Source organism: Chelmon rostratus, chromosome 3, assembly GCF_017976325.1.
Source record: "Chelmon rostratus isolate fCheRos1 chromosome 3, fCheRos1.pri, whole genome shotgun sequence".
Taxonomy (NCBI): domain Eukaryota; kingdom Metazoa; phylum Chordata; class Actinopteri; order Chaetodontiformes; family Chaetodontidae; genus Chelmon; species Chelmon rostratus.
Genome location: NC_055660.1, coordinates 21,187,695 through 21,210,220, shown reverse-complemented (window position 1 = coordinate 21,210,220; position 22,526 = coordinate 21,187,695). Strand labels below are relative to the sequence as shown.

Below are 22,526 nucleotides of genomic sequence, written 5' to 3'. Positions count from 1 at the left end.
TATGAATAACTGGAAAGATAGAAAGTTTGTTGAAAGAAAAAAATGTTCTAGTAGATGTAATCTGATATTTCCGAGGAAAAATGAACTTAAACAGGGTTCTAACTGTGATAATACATTCTAGATATGCTAGCAAATGTTGTGTGGCAACGCTCGCTGTCTGAGCCTGAAGCTCAATCATTCACCTGCATACAACTGTGTCACAAGTGGCATGCCTTGAACATCCTGGTGAAGTGGAATTGCTCCCATTTTGTTTATGCACACTGCACTTCATATTAATTCCACTCATGGCCTGCAGAAAACTGAACACAACTGAATACATATACCACCTACTGCATCTTTTTTCATACTTTCCCATATGATCAGACAGTTTTATGTTTGGTGGTATTTGACAAGCAGGAAACCAGAGGGAGCCAAGACTCTGAATCATTCTCTGGTTGATTATTGATTTTTCTCTGATGTATGTCTGTCTCTATCCCATTTTTCCATACATCCATTCAATGTTCCCTTCAAATGTTAAACTACTTTCAAATATAATTTTCAACATACTATTCAGATCTTTAATTGCAATAAAAGAGTATAGAATCTACCATACAAACCAATTAATCTTAGCAACTAAATGAGTGAACCTGCCTCCACTTTAGGCCACTGTGAGATTTAGTGAAATCTGAAAAATGACAAATTGACAAAATGTAGGGGTGAACAATGCCACAATATTACAGTCAAAAGACACATAATCTAAGAAAATAGTCTAATGAGAAAGAGTCTAAAAGCACTGCCTCATAGCCTACCATTGCCCCAACGTTGTACGCGTGATTTGTTTTTTTTTTTTGTTCTTTTTTTTTAAATGAGTGGAGACTAGCAAGAGCTGGGTAGAAGGAAAAAGGGAAGAAAAACAGGGAGGGGTAGGGGTGGGCAAAACCAGGAGTTTCCATGTGAATCAAGCAAGCACATGGTGATTATTTGTTAGCCATGCACTGCTGAGGGAGGCTCATGTCATGGCTACAAAAAAAGCCAATGAATGTTAACTGGCACGCAACAGAACAATCAAAAATACACCAGGTGCACAATAAAGGTTGCCTGAAGACAAAGTAAGAATAACACCTTGATTTATTGCATAACTGAAATATCTGCATGCAGTTGCTCCCTTCCATTATCTGGTAAAGTTCTGATAACCTCAGACCATCTTTGGAGTAACTACAGTTGCAGTCACATCGCATGAGCAATAGCTAGCACCACACAATCAGAACTGAAGTGCACTGCCTTACACAGGGCGCAAACACCCCTCCCCCACACCAGCAGTCTGCTCCAGTCTGGAGTTTTACAGCCAAGCATGGACTAAACCATTGCAGCAGAAGGGTGTTCTCACCAACTCGTGAAGGAGCTCGAGAGGTAAACGACAAATTCAAGGCTCTCCAAATGACTTGAGCTCTGCAGTTAGAGGTTCAAAACCAGATTTGCCCATGTTGAACAGGAAAACACTGGTAGTGATTTCTAGTTCTCCTTAAGTGGTAGAAATTCCAACCCTGGCCCTGAAAACGCAGTTCATTCTCCTTGAGCTATTTGATAAAATTTCCTGTCTCTGTCTCAAGAACTCATCTATGTTTGCGTATGGACACAGTACATATCTGTTAAGTTTCTAACATGAAAATCAAGATGTTTTATGGGATGATAAATCTAATGCTATAAGCTGTGCCAAAAACACACATTTGGGCATGAGTAGAAGGTAAGTATAAATACAGGTATAACAAACAGCTAACATTTCCTGAGCTTAATGATTTGGATTAGTCAAGAAGATAGCCTACTCAACACTTTCCCCACCCCCACTCCTTTCCCTTTGATAGATCGCTTGCAGTGAATGCTACAGCACAAAATGGCTTCAGCAGCTGCTCTACAGTTACAGCATCCCTTTTATCATGAGCACGGCTGACTTTGCCTGCTCAAAACTGTACCTTGTTTCTCAGTTTAGTTAAAAATACTACTGATTTACACGTTGCTGGTTTGTTCTCTTTAGGTTTTTAATGTCGATGATCTTACATATTTTTGTATCTTGTATTTTACCTGCAGCACTTGGTGGATGTTAATTTATATCCTTTTGTTTCACCTCTTTGTTAATTATGGGACCACCATGCTCAACACTAATATCAATAACAATTCTAAAAGACCATTCAGATGGATGTGCAACATTGTTTGTGGCAGTTAGGCTAACTGCTATATGACTAGTTAGCTAGGCTACACCAATACCAATATGCAATCATTTCAGACACCACACACAAAGCATTGTGATTGGTATTACTACATTTCCCATTTAACTTTAACAGAATCTGTCAAAGCAGAGACTTTTGCTAGCCATACATTTTATGAGAAATTTCACGGTGGTTTAACAACCTATAGGATCGCTTTGAAGCTGTTGGGATACCTGTCGATCACCATTAACAATGTTGTGGTGATTTCTACTCGGACAACAAACTTGGTGTGATCCATTGACTAACTCATGCAGATGCTTGTCAGCTCCAGACAGCACTAATGCAACTCATTCCTTATGCAAATGATGAGATGCTGCTTCAGACACCTGATCTACCACCTGGAGCTAGTCCAGAATACTGCCATCCATCTGGAGTTTCATCACACCACACCACTTCTCTGTTTACTACACTAGCTCTCGGTTGCAGCGCGCCTCCAGTTTAATCCTCCGGTGTTAGTCTACAGGCAACTGAAGGGTACTGCTCCTTCTCACGCCCTACCTAAGGGTGGGTGATATGACCAAAATCTTCTATCACGGTATATATAATTTTAATTCAAGGTAATGGCATATATCACGGCATAGTAACTGTTATGTAAATTCAATTAAGAAATGGTTTAAAATTACCATATATGATTAATTTTGTCTTTATTTGGAACTTCCCTACAAACAAAAACTGCCTCACGAGACAACACTTGAGTTCCAAACAAATCAGTAAAAATCACTTTCTTTCAGAACGGAAGCATTAAGGTTCCAAGTCAGAATGACAGAGATGCGAGATAGGTACATGATCGGCACCATCTGCCACTCTCGCATCACGTGAGAACGTGGTAAGAAGTCCTCTTGCCCACAAATACTTATGCCGTTTTCTCATATGAACTCCAAATAATGTAGGTAGAATCAGGTCCAGGCATTGTACAGAGTTGTCCTTTCAGATGCGTTCTCACTTACGGGAAATACTCTGTTTGGTTTTGGCGAGGCATGGCAGCTAGGTAAAGCATGCAGGAGGAGGATGATTCATCCATAATAATGACAGTTTTGCATTGATATCAATACCACATGTATTTGGACCTATCCGCAATGTCAACGAAACAATGGTAAGCAATATACAGTCAAGAAGAAAAGAGTATGAAGCAGCTACATTCCATGCAATGTCATCAACACACTCACTTGCTGTGTAGCAGGGTAGCAGTGCATTCACTGTGAATGAATTAAGGCTTAAGGGATAGGATCTGCAGTGGAAATGGTATTGCCAAATCTCTGCTGGTGGACACACTTCTACCGTTGAATGGTATATTCCATCGTACCACCCAACCCAACTCCAAACCATGTTCAAACAGTCCACTCCAGCATGACAATTGCTTTCCTTTGCTTTTGGGCAATTGGCGGCACTATCATTGCACCACCACGCACAAAGACACACACTGAACTGTAAACGGAAGTGTGTCTGCTGCCTGCTTTTCCTGCTTTTCACATTTGTTTTGGAGTACATCAGGGACTTTAAGAAGCATTGAGACTCAACACAAAGTGAAATCTGCAGGTGGTGCAACCGCATACAAAATCACACTGAGTAGCACTAAAACTTACTTTTTTGGTTTGGTACTCTCTCAAATGTTTTGTTGTCAGCACCTGTTTGCACATGATCCGCCTTTAATAATAACAACCAAAAGAAATCAGAATATGTACGAAAATATAAATGGATGTGTGCAAATAAGAGACCCAGACAGTGGGCTGTGTCCCAACATTTCTTTACCTCCTACTTGTTTATCATTTCAACATAAACATGTTTTTTACATACATCCACCCTACAAAATGAACAAACAAAAAAAAAGTCCTATACCATGCTGTCGAATTATTCACAATCAGCTTGACCTATGTTACATTTTCAATCATTGAAAGTGACGATGTGCGTAATTTCCAGTTGGTGCCTGTCCAAGCGTCCTGGAAGAATTCAATGTCCAGATGAACACGGGAAATTCCAGTCACGGATCATCTGATTATGGACCCTATTTCCACATGATTGTGTGTCTTAGTCATAATTTGAAGTTGGTTCAGTGTTTAGCAAGAACACTGCAGCCAAAAAACGGGCTGCAATGTAATTTCGTCAAAACGGGCTGCAAAGTAATTCCTCCGGACGTTTGTGCACCATCAATGTACTTAAAGTGTTGTTTCTCGCGTTTTTTCTTCTTATTTTGTCATATTCCGCCAGAATTTCGGCACGTAACTAGTCCCGCAGCTTTGAGAAAACCCTCGCAAACTATATATCAAAACGTGCGGCTCGATCGGGAATGGTGTGCTGTGTAGTTATGACAGGATTCATTAATAATTCGCAAAGTTATTCGCAAAAAACTGCGAAAAATTTCCCATGAGAAATGAATGGGAAATTTCCTCAAATTTCAGCCTTTTTCAAGTTTCCGCTGCCTCGCCATACTTTCTCCTAGAGACTTCATTATAAAAAGGATCCCAACAGAAATACTTTTTAATTATAGAGTAAGATCCGTTTTGTTTAACCAGAAACAGCTGCGCACTCACTCTTGCCAATGCCACCAGACTTTATTCACAGAAACAGCAATTTAATTATCGGAAAAAACACTTCATTCAAACGTGACAAAAATGAAATAAAACTCTCCAAAACATCTTCTTTTCACTGTTCACAATCATCACAAACTCTGGTTTGGTTGAAATAAAGTGTTAATTTACCGTATTAGGAGAGGTTGGATGTGGCATGTAGAGCCAGAATATTTTCACATCTAACACACAAATGATTTTAACCTGGCATTATGACTGAAGCGATCTAAATTTGTCAGACTTTTTCCGGTCCGACATGCAGCACAGTGTGCACACAATTTCACAATTTGAATATAAATTCAAATTTGCCCTAATCGACATCCATTTTATGCCATGATTGGCAAACTGTGCAGTGTGAGAACAGAGTCAGGGTTTCAACAATGATGGCCAGCTTTTCACCCCATCTTCCAGCGAGGCTGTTCAGAGCTGATGTCCCTTGACAAGGGATATCCTGATCATATTAGCTTATCATCTATGAGCCATACTGGCTGATTCACTGCCAACACCTAGGCTATGACTGCGTGTGACTGTACACTAAAGAACCACAAAAAGTCAATCTTGTTCAGAGTAATAGTTCTTCTTCTTCTTACATTTAGGGTATGTGTTGGCCGCATCACACAGGCTACTTACGACTTAGTAATGATAAGCATATTCCCGCAGTTAGAACCGGGGATAACGTTATGACAGCATAGGGAGCTACTTGCTGGGCCAGTGCTTCCGCTATTTCTTGCCAACATATATCTTTTTTGACTTGGTCATGGTACTCCCTCGAGGAAATGTCAAGCAGGCAGGGGTAGTTGCCACAGCTCAACGACCTTTTCCTGTCTTTGATTGTCCCACCTGACAGCAGCAACCTCGGCATCCCTCCTCCTCACCATGGTTACCTCTCTCATTGTGACAGAGTTTTTGTGGTTTTCGCCGCACGAGTCACAGTGTTTTTGTTCGTCTTCGTCGCATCTACCTGTCTACAAGCACAAGTACAGTCGGGAGTTTCTGCTAAATGTCGACAGGACCAGTTTTCACAAGCTAAACCCCATGCAAGAGGAAGAGCTATGAGAATGCGGTCTGCTCCGGAGGCCTGCTACAACACCGTCCCCCAGTCCTGCACCTCGCCCACAGTGGAGGCGACACAAGCGGCGTCAGAGGAAGCAGAAGCGGAGTAAGCGCGGAGGTATTCGAGCCAGGCTAGAGGCTAGCCCACACAAACCGACTATCCCCACCATCATGCTGCCAACGTACGCTCTTTGGATAACAAACTGGACTACCTGCCCCTTCTACGGACAACCCAGAAGTCTGCGGGAGAGTGCTGTGTGTATGTTTTCACGGAAACTAGGCTCAACAACAGCGTAACAGACCATGCCATTCAGCTCGAGCGGCTAACCTGCTATCGAGCAGACAGAGGTCTCGCCGAGGGAGGTAAGACACGCGGCGGGGGACTCTGTGTTTACATCAACAATGACTGGTGTCGTGACGCTGTTGTGATCTACAAACACTGCTCACTACTGGTGGGGTTTATGGTCATAAAATGCCGACCCTTTTACCTCCCACCCGAGAGGCCAAGAAGGTGTACTTCAGGAGGATAGCTCATCGCTTCAGCGACAGCAGGGATACGCAGAGCCTGTGGCGAGGGATACAGACCATCAAACCCCCACCACAGACCTGTGACAGCTCCACCTCCCTGCTAAATGAGCTAAATGACTTCTTTGCCCGCTTTGAAGCACACAACAGCACAACTGCACAAAAATCCCCATCCCCTCCCGGCGAACAGGTGTTGTCGCTGTCCCCTGACAGTGTGAGGAGGACACTCAGCACCATCATCCCTGTCCCGAAGAAGTCGCCTGTTTCAATGACTACCGTCCGGTAGCACTTACTCCCATCCTCATGAAGATGACGCCATCTCCACTGCCCTCGACTCAGCCCTCACACATCTGGACAAAAAAGACTCTTACGTCAGAATTCTGCTCATAGACTTCAGCTCAGCATTCAACACAATCATCCTGCATCAGCTCATCACAAAACTGGACCAGCTGGGATTAAACACCTCACTGTGCAACTGGCTGCTGGACTTCCTGACTGGGAGACCTCCCGCAGTTCGGGTCGGCAGGAACACATCCAGCACCACCACACTGAACACGGGGGCCCCCCAAGGATGTGTGCTGAGCCCCCTCCTCTTCTCTCTGCTGACCCACGACTGCACACCGTTGCACAGCTCCAACCTCCTCGTCAAGTTCGCCGATGACACAACTGTCGTGGGTCTCATCAGCAACGACGATGAGACGGACTACAGGAGCAAGGTGAGCCGCCTGGCCTTGTGGTGTGAACACAACAATCTGTCTCTGAATGTGGAGAAGACGAAGGAGATTGTTGTGGACTTCAGGAGAAGACGCCCCCAGTATGTCCCCCTTACCATCAATGGTGCTACGGTGGAGAGGGTAAGCAGCACCAAATTCCTGGGAGTGCACGTCACTGACGACCTCTCCTGGACCACCAACACCACATCACTGGCCAAGAAAGCGAACCAGCGCCTCTACTTCCTCCGCAAACTGAGGAAAGCTGGAGCCCCGGCCCCCATCATGCACACGGTCTACAGAGGCACCATCGAGAGCGTTCTGACCAGCAGCATCACCTTGTGGTATGGCGCCTGCTCCACGTCCTGCAGGAAGAACCTCCAGCGCATCGTGAGAGCAGCTGAGAAGATTGTTGGTGCTTCTCTCCCCGCCCTCCACGACTTCTACACCTCCCGCCTCACTCGCAAAGCCCTCTGCATTGCGAGAGACCCCACCCACAGCCTCTTCAGCCTGCTGCCATCAGGGAGGAGACTGCAGAGCCTGCGGGCCAAGACCAGCAGACTGTGGGACAGCTTCGTCCACCAGGCTGTCAGGATGCTGAACTCTCTCCCCGCCCTGCCCCTCCTCCACACAAACACAACCTGGACTATAAGTCCCTGTTGCCCCCCCCCCCCAACACACACACACATACACCCTGGACTCTGGAATGCCCCCTGCTGAAGTGGCTTTAAGCAATATAGAAGAATGAACACAAGTAGTTTGTATTATGTATTATAATGATTTAGTCTACTTGCTTGTGCCAACAGGCAAATGAAACCACAATCAAAACATCCATTCTGAGGAAAGGTTGTAGTGCAGGCAGAGGTCACCTCATCTAATAAGCTAGACCATGAAAACGTAGCCAATCAAGCTCATTTCCTGCAGGCATTGTGGATGCAGCACACACTGGTCACTCAAAGGCCACTGGCAGCTACCTGCAACTTTTGAATGTGGAATGCTTTCTTACATGTTACTCAATGTGTGAGTTAAAGTCTTGAATCAATCAACGTACCTTAAATGTCAATATGACAATTTTGACCATTCCATTTGTTTTTAATGGCTCTCTTGCATGACACAGCCTTGGTGATGATTAAATCTTCATGTACTTAAAAAATGTAAATGAATTTCAGCCGATTACATAAAAGGTGAATATTCTATTTCCTCATTTGGAGAAAAAAAGTGGCAGGATGTCGTTTCGGTGAGCTCTGGCAGCACTATACCTATGATCTTGTTGGTTTGTAAAACTCCCACGAAGCAATGCCATAAATAGCCAACAGTAAGTCAAGAAGGACAACTGAAAACAAAATCCCTTTCCCTCCCTCCCTCATCTTGCGCCACCTGCAGACAGGCCAGAGGACGCCACTTGCTGCAGGAGGGTGAGTTCAGTTGTAGGGGGTATTAGCAAAACAGCGATCACATATTTTTGACTGGAATTTCTCCCATTTGTCCGGGACATTGAAATCTTCCAGGACACGATTGACTGGGAGATGCAGTCCAGCGTGCTCCTTAGTGCCAAATAAACTTTTAATTCACAGAATTGGGAGAGGAGTTTTCCAAGTAAAACAACTGAATTACGAGATAACGAAAACTGATTGTGTGATTCCTGTCCGTCATGCAGTGCATTCAGTACAGCCGCCCAAGCTGCGGTAGTGCTGCTTTATTTATATATGAATGTCTGTTTTTTTTTTTTTTGGGGGGGGGGGGGGTTAGTGGCACGAGGCAATGCACAAGCCACTGGCCTCTGTAGCTCAAAGAGCTATAGAGCGGAGTGCTCCAACACACCTGATTCAAATGCTCAGCTCGTTACTGGGCTCTGCTGAGGCCTGATAACGAGCCATTCATTTGAATCAGGTGTGCTGGAGCAGGGATACATCTAAACATGCAGGGCAGTGGTACTCCATGACCTGGCTTGAGAAACAGTGGTATAGATAACACCAGCAGCCCCCTCGTGCCAAAATTTCGGCGGCGCAAAATTTTGTCGAGTTTTTTTTTTTTTACAATTTCATTATATATTTGCATTCAGAATTGACTGACAGTCCTAATCTGTTCCATTGGTACCTTTATATAGATTTATATATTCAATAAACACAGACTGCACAAACATTCCAATGATCAACTTTTTACAAACAATGCAAAGCAAAAACCTGAAGCAACATGCTCTTGATTCAGTACTGACCTAACTGAACCTTTTCTGAAGTGCGTGTGCTGAATTCCCCATCCACATTCATTTAGGAATGTCTCAATGAAGTTAATTTGGCTTAGAGTCCAATGTGATACATAAAACCACTTCAAATATGTATCTGACACTGACATCTGTTTTAAGGATACATCAGCCGTTGTTTCAATAAGTCTGCATATATTTGTTCTTGTTAATTTGGAAGTTATTTATTCCTGTGTTTTGAACAACAAGTTGTGTACGATGTTATACTGCGTTGGAATAAATGAACTTTTAAAATGTATTTTCTCATTCCTGGAGCCACTTTCTGAAAATATACATCTAAATACAATAATATCACAAACGACAAATCGATTATTAACTTGAACTAGCCACTTCTAGTCAAATGGGAAATCTTAAGTCGGGGCATCCCTAGTTTCTTCTCTCACAATCTTTGGCCAAGTGCAAACACCAGCCACAGAGCACACAGAAACCAGTGAAATAGTCACTCGGTGCTAGCTAAAAATGAGAAGCTGCTAACTGAATGTTTTGCATGTTGCTCTTTGCTAATAGGAAAGAGAGAGAAGAGTTACCAAAATTGTTATAGTTGAAATTTAATGAACATGCATACTTGCCAACCTTGGTGTCTACACTTAGTTGCTCCTATCGGTAAATGGTAAATGGACTGCAACGTTTGTTATTCTGCCGACCACTCAATGTGCTTTTACAACACAAGCCTGCATTCACACAATGGTAACTAGGATACCTGCTACTCATTAACATGCTGCTGTACAGCATCGGATGCAGTACAGCAATTCATGTGTCCAATAGCTCAGGAGGAAACGCCAAAAACTCCATTTCTGCAAATGACCACTTGAGACTTGCTCCAAAAGTGAGTCAATCCCCACAGATGCCCATTTAAAAATAGACATGTTTACAGCCGGTTAGAAAAAACGGTTTTGGTCTCTATATGTAATTTCCTTGTGTTATAACTCACTCATTTAAATTATGTTATGGCTTAAATTTATGCATAATTATGGGCATGGCTGTTCTGAGTGACAATTAGCCACAAGGTTTCAGCTAGCAGGCTTCAAGTCAGGCAAAGCCAAGATGGGTCTTCAGAAACCTCTGGGTGACTTTGCAGATACTACGTTCATGTTTTCTAAGATTTATGTTGATCTACTTATTTTTACTCCAATATGCAGTGTATTGAAGCGATAGCCTTTTGTAATTCACACAAAGGTGTCGGTTACATAAATGTTCCTTTCAGCTTAATTCGGTCAGGATATTTCCAACAGAGTTAGCTCATACGCAATATTTAGCATCTGGGATGCTGTGTTCAGCTGTCGATGTTCCTTCAGTGACTGCATCAGTGATTGTAAATCTTACGTTACTGCTTAAATCTTAACAACCTCTCCTTCTCTTCTCACAATGAATCCACCAATACATTTTCTCATCAACTTCATCATTTATTAGATAGAGAGATCTTCTCCCTATTTCATGAAGACCAACAGAATGCATGCATTGAATGACAAGATGCTAAGTGGGACTCTGTATGTCTGCTGTATGTAATGCATAAGCTGGATATTCATTTGTTCATTCACGCCATTTGCATTAGTACAAAATGAAAATTTTAGAAGAGAGGAAGCTGGTTTGATTAATGCTGTGGTTGTACAATGATTTGTTTTCTTCTTTTTCCCCTCATACTGCAAAAGGAAAAGATTTTTTCAGAGGCGAACAAGAGGACGTGTGTTCAATTTCTTCCTGTGCATGTTCTACCTTGTGCTGCAATGGCCTTCATGATAATCTAAAGAAATTCAGACTCACAATACCAAAAGTGTGACTTTATTACAATACCTTCCAAATCTTGATGATGATTCTGGAATGCCATGGAAAAAGCCTAACACATCATCATCAGGATAAGTAATGTATAATAAGTATAAATAATAATATATTATTGTGCAGGCCCTGCACAGTACAGCAGTGCACCCAAGTACTGGGCTCCACAGGGAACCAGCACAATTTGGTCGCACCCTTTTTTACACATATGCAACCATTCTGTTGTGCATCAACACAACTCGTAATAACGTAGCTCTTATTAAAACACTATCATTCTTAATGTACCAGCATTAATGCAATGGAGTATAGTAACGATTTTAACAGTGGGGTATTATGACAGCTTTCTAGTATTACACTGGGCAACACTAATTAAGACATGTCACAGATCCAGCCTGGTAACGTTGCCAGCTAGGTGGCTGAGTAGCAACCGGATCTAATACTGACGAATGAAGGGATGATTGACGACTGTTTTTCCCTTTGCCAATATTAACAGGGTTTTAACTAACTTGCTATCAGAACTAAAGATGCTAAAAAATCATCTCTAGACAATGCTCCCTACTGTGCATTCAGAGAAGTTTCTTGCAAGACTCAGCAAGCGTCTCTTTTTCATGGACCCATGGAGCGGAACACGATGCTGTGATATTGTCGCACCAAGCACAGACATACAGACTATTAAAAGGGAGCCGCTGTTTGCATAGAAGAACATCGCTATTTAACGGATTTGATCAAGGTTTTCAATAAAATGTTCACATTCTTTTATAAGTGCCATATAACTGCTTCTAGATAGGCTGTGTAATATCCTACGACTCACCTTTAACATCTGGGTAAAACCCATAATATCCCCAAACACAAGTCGTCCATGCTGGCATTTCACTGCCATGCCATGACCGAACTTGCACTCATTCCTGTTCCCACTGTCCCCTGTATATTGGATAGCCAATCAGCGATCTCGAAAAACATGATTGGACGATATGAAAACAGAAAAGATTGCCCGACCCTGTTGCCACCATATCTTGGGCACTCAACATGTGAGTGACACATTAAATTGACATCTCATTTAGATAACGAGATGCACGTTAGCAAGGGGCTAAACGGTGACAAATAGGTCAATATTGTGCAGAGGGCATTGCCTTAGCACTGCAAATTCAGGCAGTGAGTTGCCATGACTAAATGCACAGGGCAGTGCGATTGGGAGGAGACCGGTGTATGTGCAAGCCGTATATGTGAAAGATCTACTCCTGTCACCACCCCACTCTAAAACCTTAAACGCTGAAAAATCACCCACAAGGTCTTTTAAAGTGGCTTATCAATATAAAATGTTTTGAAGTTAATAGTTCATTTCAAACATTATAGAACTGTCAAAGTGTTACATGTACACATGTAGCAAGCACTCCAGAAAAATCACAAGGATAGAATTAGAGAAAGAGGGTCCCCTTAAAATAGACACACAAACAAGTTGGCCTGATTAATTAACTATGACCTATGTGTGAAATGCAAAATACTTATTTCTAATTATCAGCATGGTAGGATATGAACGATGATTAACAAACCTGGGGTATTTTGAGACTTGACCAAGATCATATTTCTTATCACTCTCATTTTATGCCTGAAGCAAAGAAACCAACTGTAACCGGTTGAAACCGGTTCTTATGGACTAGGTATGGTTTGAAAAACTTTGAGAAACAAAAGAGAAATTTTAAGCATGGACTTTTTAAATCATTAAAATTAAAAATACAAGATTGGACCTTGCTATCACCCCCCTAGTGATTTACATCAACAAGGCTTGTAAAAATTGCATTAACATAAGGAAAAAATAATAATTTATGAGATGAAACAGACACACTGCAGATTCTTTTTAAACATTACAAACAAATAAGTTCCGTATTTAAACTGAGCTTAAATTCATATACTTAAAAAAAATCAACACTTGGATTGACATTTAAGTCAATATTTTTATGCTGATTGAAACATTTTGTTATTTAAATAATTACCTACAGTATTCAGAGAGTACAGCTACAGTTGTTACATGTATTGGGAATGCTGTGAAACACAGTGAAAAGCTGTCTAATACATGCCATGTTCCCAGAGTCCTGTATGTTGGTGCACACATAGTAAGTTGAAATGGCTGATTTATCATCCATGATGTGTGATCACTTTTGAATCATAAAAGTTAGAGTTACAGAACATCTGACACGATAACCATTTATGGTCTTACATCTACCTGTGATCTAATGTGACAGAGATACAGCTTAGCTTTAATGAAAGGTATTATACTATCCTTTGAATACTGCCTCGTGTAAGAACAATTGCGATTCGCATGCATCTCAAATATGCAGCTGATTTCACAACAGACATATATAACTGATCATACGGTAAGGGGGTAGGGGTACCTTGGACCTATGGTGGATCATGGACTAACAGCTGAACAGTACTGACTTTGATTTGGCAACAAACCGGTTTAGACCATGACTGAGAAAGGTGCCGCTGCTAGGCACATAAACCCCTCTTTTTCTCCATATGAAGGAAATTTGGAGGTCTCAGTTTTCAACTACAACCAGGCAGAACCTCAAATTTTCCTACTTTCTCATATAGAATAAATTTGAATCTTGCGGGCACTGCAAATTAATGAAGCAGTTGCACGATTAATAGTAAATTCTCATTGAGTGTATTGGATGAGAGGTAAACCAATTTAGCATAGCAAAAAATAACTGACTTCTAACATCGACAGGGAAGCTTTTGAAAAATGTAGGTGGAGCCTTTCAAGGCTGCTTCCTCTTCAGCAGAAAAAACAGACTGTGTAATGAATTACAAGTGCACCATGTGAGCACTGCCACTGGGTGAAGTGGGGGAGGTGAAACTAGAAACAGGGCTGTACCATGTTCACAAAAGGTAAGGGCAAAGCAGAAACAGCTCAGTTTGCATGGATTAAATTGACTGACTTGTTTAAAAAACATCATGAATATGATATCGCTCCGATTTTGCAGCCTGCCAAATTCCCCAAACTGTGGCTGACTTATGGCTCTCAGGTTCATACAGCAGACACTCAATTGGTCACATATCTGCACATCACTTGATCAATATACAAAGATGAAGATTTTTTTCTCTTTTAGAAATTCACAGGACAAGGCAAAAGAAAAAACTGCTAAACTCTTGTATTACCATTGACATTAAGCCACACCCACATCCTAGGACAGTGTGGTGCATGGAAAATTACTGGGCTGTACCACTTTATAGCAAGAGGGGGGTTTAACTGTGCAATGCAGAGAATGCAGCAGATTCCTTTTTACTACAGCCCATTTTTGTATTCTGTGCTCCTGAGGCCCCAATTTAGTGTTGATTTTCAATTTAGGGGGACTCTCTCATGAGCTTCACTAAACTATGGAAGTATTTAAAAGGAGCCAAAAACTCATCATTTAAGCTTTACCAAGGGCGATAGTTAAAGCGGCAAGCTAATTTATTATCTTTTGACTACCTACACTACTTATTATCTCAGGGTAGACAACTTCTCATCAAAATCTGTCTTCCCTCTGCCCCTCCCCCAAAGTATCACCTCTGCAGTAGAGTATGCTGAATGTGGTTGCTGCTTGCTTAAGCACCAACACAACAGAGTCAACTCACTCACTTGGTAGGGTTGGTTCTTTTAGACTTCAGTGATGCACAAATATATCAAAGACACAAATGCATATTTAAAGTTGCTAAATGGGGAAGTCAGTGAATTAGAATAAAAAGTATTTGATCACTTGTATCAGACTGTTGGCAGCAAGAGGGGTGTGAGGGCATCTCATATTGAAATCAATGGAGAACTAGGTCACTTTTTTGTTTTTGTTCACATATGCATTGGTATACAAGCGAGAGAAAAAAAACCCCAAAGGACACACTACTGAAGTAGTTAGTCGCAATTGCTTTTACAAGGGAGACATTTTCAGAAATGAATGGCAAAGTGAGTTGTTTGTAAAAAAAAAAAAAAAAAGAAAAGAAAAATTAAATTAATCTGAATTGCATTTAAGGAAAAAAATAAAAATAAAAAAATGTCATTAATACATCAACAGAATCAACTAAGGGGGTACGGAAGAAAGCGCTAGCTAACATTACTGTAAGCGACCGCTACAGTCCCAACCTGTATGGCTCACTGTATAACAGGCCAAACATACCAAAACGGAAATTTTCATGACCAGGCATATGTATTCATAAGCCGAAGTTCAAAGAAGCACATCATCTGTTTGCGTTAAAACACAAGGGCAAGTGAGAGCTGCTCGGCTAGCATGCTAGCTGCAATACCCCGACTCACCGCCTCTTCGCGTCGTCGAGCGATGTTCCCGCGATTTTCGGTGTGCAGCGAGCTGTCTCCTCCTCCTCCAGCCGCTGTTGAATTCTTCCGGACTCTGTTATGTACAACCGTTGCGGTCAGGATGTGGTATCTTCAGTACACCGGTCTCATACATACAGCGGGGGGAAACTACTGTGCCACAACCACGGTGTAGTTGTGCATTCGCGGACCCAGCCGCCTCACGAATAGACTCCTCCTCTTTTCGAACACAAAAAAATCCACATACGTCAGCCGTCGGTGGCGGTCGCGTTGACCAACCGTCGCGATCTGAATGGTAGCTTTCTTCAGTTTTTTTAGTCTCCCCACTGGCGACGATGTTGAAGTCGGTAGCTAAAGCCGGCAAGGTAGGTATGAACAGCGCCAGGACGCGATAGATCGTGTGTGTGGATGATCTGGCAGGGGTTACACAAGTCTGTTTTGGAGCAGCAGCACCTCTGCTCAGAGTAGCCAAACTGCAGTGTGGTTGAAGCAACCTCACAGCCGCCAGTTGGAAGTAGGGGACAACAGGGAGCAGAACACTAGCATGAGGAGGGAGGAGGGGTGTGATTTGTCCACGACAGACAGAGACTGCGGGGCTGAGGGGGAGGGATTATACGGTAGAGGAGGAGTCAGGTGAACAACAGTCTGAAACGTTGTTAACTACAGACGGGGCTGTTATTGAAGGTTTGCAGGTTATGAATCACAGGTTTGCAGGTGTGTTCGAGTTGCCCTGTATATCTGCGTGGGCTAGACCGGTCCGTGCTTCATATAATGAAAACATGTTCAAAATGGCACACATGAGACGAGAAGACGCTCAAGACTATCGGGAGAGCACTCACGCAGCTAGTGTGGCAATCTGGAATGGTAATTTTGTACAAAAATAGGATTTTTTACATTTTCTTTAAATATATATATATATTTTTTCACTATGATTTCATGCATTGTCACAGCAAGACAAGGACAAATCACTTTATTCCTACCCTCCTAAAAATCACATGCATTACGTAAGTGATAACATGTGGTCTGTAGTTTTTAGCAGTCTTCTGACATTAGACAGCATTATGCTTGTCAGCCATTTTGTTGACTCACTTGTGTATGAAACTTGTAGTTCCTCAGGAGACCAGCAGAGGGAGATTTGTGGTTGCGCTCTAATCATAAGCATTGAAATATTCCTGTCCTCATGGAAAAACCTTTGCATCTACTGTAATCTGTATCATAGCTCGCCCACTTGCAGGTTGCAATGTTCATACTCCAAAATCCATGTGATCTGGAGAAGGAGTTGGTAGCTGGGCTCTCCCTCGCCCTGTGCTTTTTTTCCTCAGTCTCTCATACGCTCTCGCACAGCAGAGAAGGTCTGCAGTGCTAGTCTAAGTGGAAGAAGCCTTGAGGTTAGGCAAGCCTCTCCTGTCATCTACATGTGAGAACAAATCCAACTAGGCTACACTGTAATGAGATTTTTCAGTATGACAGCTCTTTTGTTAAGGGAACTATGTGCAGATCACAGGCTCCATTAGGCAGCGCACAGAGCAAGTTAATAACATGAAACAGCCTGAGGATCAATAATACACCCTGAAGTGTTTTTGGTGTTTCACTGCTCAGAATTGGCAGTAAATGATGAAAAACAAAGGGGAAAACAGACATCACCATGATTGAAGGATTTGCACGAAGTTTTCCACACAAAAACTGAATAAATCTCGACAGATGAAAAACTCAGATATTTACGGCTTAATAATTTTTTAAAAATGGGAAGTTGTTATTTGCATTTTTTCATGTAACATAAACACAACAGTCTTCTTATTGTAAGTTAATAGACCTGTGGAGCAGAAGAGCTACATTACATAAGCTCCTTTTGTTTGTTTTTTGAATTTTTGCCTGTAATAGCAGAGATAGACATGAAGAATGTGGAGAGAATGAGTAGCAGGCAGTGGTACATTTTGCCAAGGATTTGCTTGTTGTAGTGAGCCCCTCATCTTTTGCTTCTGCAACAAGGAAGGAAAGGCGGAAATGACTTCACAGACGGCAGACAGCCAACAGTTCGACTGCTTTAACCCCAGTCCACGATGAATCAGCCACTGATAAGGGCAGACTATGCTAATAGAGCCAGACACAACACAAAAACTACGAGCGATCGTCAGTCACAGACACTCTTGGTGTGTCAGGGCCTTTAGACTCTCAGCAACAGTAAGAAGCCCTCACTAGAAAAAATAAAAATTTAAGAGTAAACAACAAGGAGTTCCCCAACAGGACAGCTGAGGGCGCAGTTCTTCAAAATAACAATCAGGACAATGACTATCAAGGAATGATAATGACATCTAATCAAGAAAAACGCCTCTAGGCATGTTGTCTGGCTCTTCTCAGGTAAGGTTAGCACCCACCTTCACTGCATAGCTATAAAATAGCTGCTGAAAAGTGAGAGCTGAGCACAGGTCTGTCACGACAAACAATAATACCACTGACATTAGCTCTGCCCGCTAACATATTCACAGACCGCAAACAGGCTGTTTATGTATAACAGACAAAATGTGGGGTTTCATTTACAGGTTGACCCATAGCATTTCAATATACAGGTGTCCAATTTAAAGAACAGAACAGTACCAAATTTTCTATCCATGTGCGTAATAAATCACTTGTAACAGGAAAAAAAAATCAGAGGTGTATAATGAACTACAGAAATACAGATGGGTTCTGTATTAGAAATGTCCATACCTCAAACTGGAGGTAATTTATGCAAAAACAAAAGAAATAAAATAATTCATTGGCACAGAATAACTGCAGCTAAAGGAAATCCATGATTGGATTTTCATAGTGTTACTTGTTAACTTGTCACATTAAGTTAGCTGGTGCTCTGTGTATGAACAATAGAGCTACATAAGGAACTCAGCTGAAACGGAAATAGAAAAAATGCCCACATGTCCTTGGCATAGTGACATCTAGAGGCAGTGGTGGGCATTTTATACTGTTTCCTGTTTGAGTGTGTGGCTGCACTGACCTTGAAGATTGTTTGTTGATGATGTCATGCATGCTGCTATTATTTCTTTGTGTTAATAATCTGTCCAGTAGCTTCTTGGTAGCAGCACACTTGCATTGTGGAAATGAGATGTACTTGCATTGAAAAACAGCCACTCTCTCCAAGCTCCTCTGAAACACAGCTAGGTCTCCAGTTTCTGTGCTTCTGTGAAAGAATGATTCAGTTAAAATACAACATCATCAAGATGATTTTGTTTTTCTTACATTGTCATGATTACTCTGGGAAAAGTTTGCCCCGGAGGCCTGGGACTAGCACAGCAGAAAAAACAAATAGGTGATTAAAATAACGAAGGGTATCTGCCCTTGGATCATAAAAATGCTTGGCCACTTTTATGGCAGTCCATATGTTAAACTGAGTTATTGTGTGTGTGTGTAAAGGTAAAATTTTAGTCTTAGGCTGGCCAAAGGCTCATAAAGTAGAAATTGAAAATGATTCATCTGCTGGGGTGCATGAATGTCATGTGTCTGCTCATTACAATGTCACTTACACATAACACATATCCCTGTACACACAGTTGCATGCACACACAAGCAACCACACAATGCAATTCAAATGCTATTGACTCAGAATCCTATTATTTCTCTATTGGCATGTATAGAACATACATAGAAAACATGTCAAAACAGCCGGTTCACACTTGATGTCTCCCTTTCATCTACTGGTGTTCCTGCAATATATCATAGCTAATACCCACTTTAATCTGATAGGACCATACTCACCCCTTGAATCTGTTGCACATTTTGTGTAATGTTATAATAATAATAATAATAATAATAATAATAATAATAATAATAATAAATATAACGGGCAAACTGCACTGCCCCTCTTTGTGCTACATCAGGGAAAAGATTAATAAACCAAATTTCAAAGGAAACAGCAGGAAGAGAAAAGGCAGCAGTGATAACTGCTGAGTGCAAATTCACAGAAATTGGTTAAAACCTTTGTTATATTTGGTGTCATTCCATAGTTTTATTAAAAAAAAACTAAATAAAGCATATCCAATTAATGAACTCTGTTTGTGTCATTCTGACCTTTATTTGATTGGAGGTACTAGAGAAAACAAAGGTCATGCAGCATCCAAAATGGAGTGATTTGTGTGTCCTTGATAAATTCCATGGCAATCTCCTCGTTGTATATTCATATTTCATTAAGAAGGTGGTGGTGCTTCACAAAGTATCTGGAGTATCATGTAGTTCTGACCATTACTTGTCAGAATACCTTGTTACAGAATAAACTGTTGGTCAATTGGAAATTTGAACAATATACTAAAAGCAACATCAGTGGGTCATTAGAATTATTAGGAGTCATAATCCGGGTACCATGAACATTAATCCAAAATTTTTGAAAATCTGGCCAGTAGTTGCTGAGGTATCCCTGAACCCAAGTGTTGGACTGATTGACGATGACCAGTCGATATTGGTTTTGTAGGAAAGAAAAAAACCCAACTCATATGCCTTCGTCATGCACCACAGCAAAATAGTTCAGTTTTCATATGACTTCAACAGCCATAAAGTCAGAAATCTACATACACTGTGTTTAAAGTTTCATTAAGAATTGAGAAATTAGCAGAGAAAATAAGTCTCTGTCTCTGTGTTGTTGATTTTGCAAAACATCTCAACAGACCATATCTTGTTATCTTATTGAAGAGCTTTGGGAATAATGTGTGTCAGAGCATATTCAAATTACATTGATTGGTATGTACAGAAGGGAGCTACAATGTTTAATACCTGAAACAAAGCATATTGGATTGTCACAAACCTCAAGGGCAAGATATCAACTCACAGAACAAAGATGGATAAATATAGTTAATGTAGTTAAGCTGCTGTTTTCTACGCTATGTATTTTTCTCATAATTAAAACATTAACCGTTCAAAATAATATGAGATACATTACTTTAGCAATGGAAGCCATTATTATGAGAAAACAGACATTTTTCATATTGGAAAATAATCAAGTTGGGACCTCGATATTGTCAGATGGAAAAGCGATCTCCATACGTAAAGAATAGGTGGATCCTCATCGCACCCAGGAAAGCTGTTTAGCCTCACATGCGTAAACAACAGCCCGGTCACATGTCTGCAACATGAAGGAACTGTATATATCCTGGTCCACCTGGTGGATGGTTCCCTTGGTGGAACAGCAGGAGACTTAAGAAATATAACATAAACACTAAACCCAGGCCAGTCTGGACAGATGGATTTTCATGCACATACTTAAAATGTCAGCAGTGTCTGATGAACTTCTACTCGACGTGGGCATGTTTAAACATGCCCACGTCGAGTAGAAGATTCACTTGCAGATTGTCAGTGTTGCTTTGTGCCTCACTTTCCGGCCATCTGTACGGGAACCTAAAACCTGAACCTGAACCTGTGCCTTGTAAGCTTATGAACAGGGCTGGACTGGGACAAAGCCCTGGCATTTTTGGCCGAGGCTGGTCCCCTGCAATCAGTTGAGTACCAGTCACCAGTACACTATACTTGTGGCCCACTTAATTATGTGGATTGCACTATTCCCCTAAAGCTGGACCGGTATACTCGTTGGCTCTTGACTGACTCCCTGGTGATCAGAGTTGGCTGTGGAGTACACAGTATCCATACTCAAGTAGTCTACAGTGTCTGCTCCTCCCTGTGTCTGTCCACCACTGCTACCTTAACAACCTGACATGACATGATTCTGAATTCAGATTTGTTAGGATTCCTGACAAAGATGTGCGAAACCTGTAAAATTTAAACAATACCATAGTTGTAATGAGAAAATAGTTGTGTATTCAATGAATGCAGGAGCCTTTCCATCGTATTTCATAGGATGCTAACTGAATATTTAGTTCATACAGATTTCAAGAGTCAAACAATTGATGGTGACTCTTGCATATGGTGTTTACAATGTTAATAGATAACCTTTTGTTTTATATTAATGTTCAGAGAGGAATAATAGACCTGTGTATTTGTTAGGGCAATGAAATCAAGGCTGCGCTTGCTTGTTTGAGGGTTTGAACTGCAGCTGACCTCTCTCACATGTACAAGGGGTCTCATAGGCCTACCATGTGAACCAAAGAGCACCAAATGGTTTGAACATACTGTAAGGTGGAGAAAGGTCTGGAGTAGGCACATGTAGGCCTATGTTACCCCTCAGATCCTTTGTTGGCTGTTGGAAATGAAAACATTTTTTTCCCCTGTACTAGGCTAATACATGAGCAGGCATACATTTTACCACAGTAGGGCTACAGATGGAAGCTATTATTCACCCTTTCTGGTGATCTTTATCAAGGGAACCCTTAGCAAGGGAACCCTTAGTCTACTAATTTTAATAATATTAGGGTACAATATGGCCGAGGTCACTCACTGCTTAGCCAACGCTAACATTAGCTAGTTAATTTTGAATAGTCAGCCGAAGTTGCAACAGCATAAAGGAACTATGCTAGACTGCAAAAACAATGCCAAATAGCTTATGAATGCTGTATGGCATTGACTTACTGAGTAAGCCAGGAACCAGCCTTACATTCTCCTTTTCTGTTATCTGCATCTTTTCTGTTATCTTATCATCATCAACACCTCCGAGTCCCTCTTTTCCTGCATACCCTGCTTATCACTTCCCTGTCACATGCCTGCTCCTCTCCCTGCGACTGCTGCAGCCCACTGCATGTGATTTTTTACTCCTTCTAGATTCTTGAATTTTTTGCCTGCAATATCTCCACACCCCCCTTCTTGCATTGTTGCTTCTCCATCTCCATCTTGACAATTGAAAAAGATGCCCTTGTTCATCCACAGGCATCTAACATGACAAACAGAGAGGACAGAGGGGCATGGGTGGGGCTGGCCAAGTAAGAGATGTGATTGGGACAGCTTAGCGTCATTATAGAAAATGAACCAATGGGCCATTGCCCTTGCTTTATGGGCTGGACAGTCACAATACATTTTTAATTGCTATTATGACTTGCCTCCAAGGTGCATTGGCCTAATTTGAACATGCCCAGTATGCAAGATTAACAGTCCACCACTGCTTTTGAACTTTAAATTTGTCAATAAATCCTTGAACTCTTCCTGTCTGTCAGGTCTGTTTGCATT

At 41.6% G+C, this 22,526-nt stretch overlaps 1 protein-coding gene across 4 annotated transcripts in view; it reads right to left on the bottom strand.

The window, feature by feature from the left end:
* Positions 1 to 15,959, bottom strand: part of LOC121604042 (activating transcription factor 7 interacting protein) — a 33,815-nt gene extending 17,856 nt beyond the window's left edge. For 2 of the 4 annotated variants that reach the window (XM_041933431.1, XM_041933433.1), the window contains exon 1: positions 15,417 to 15,959. The gene's annotated coding sequence lies outside the window, so the exon portion shown is untranslated. The remainder of the gene's footprint in view (positions 1 to 15,416) is intronic. The other 2 variants (XM_041933432.1, XM_041933434.1) reach the window with 1 other exon arrangement.
* Positions 15,960 to 22,526: the final 6,567 nt, after the last annotated feature.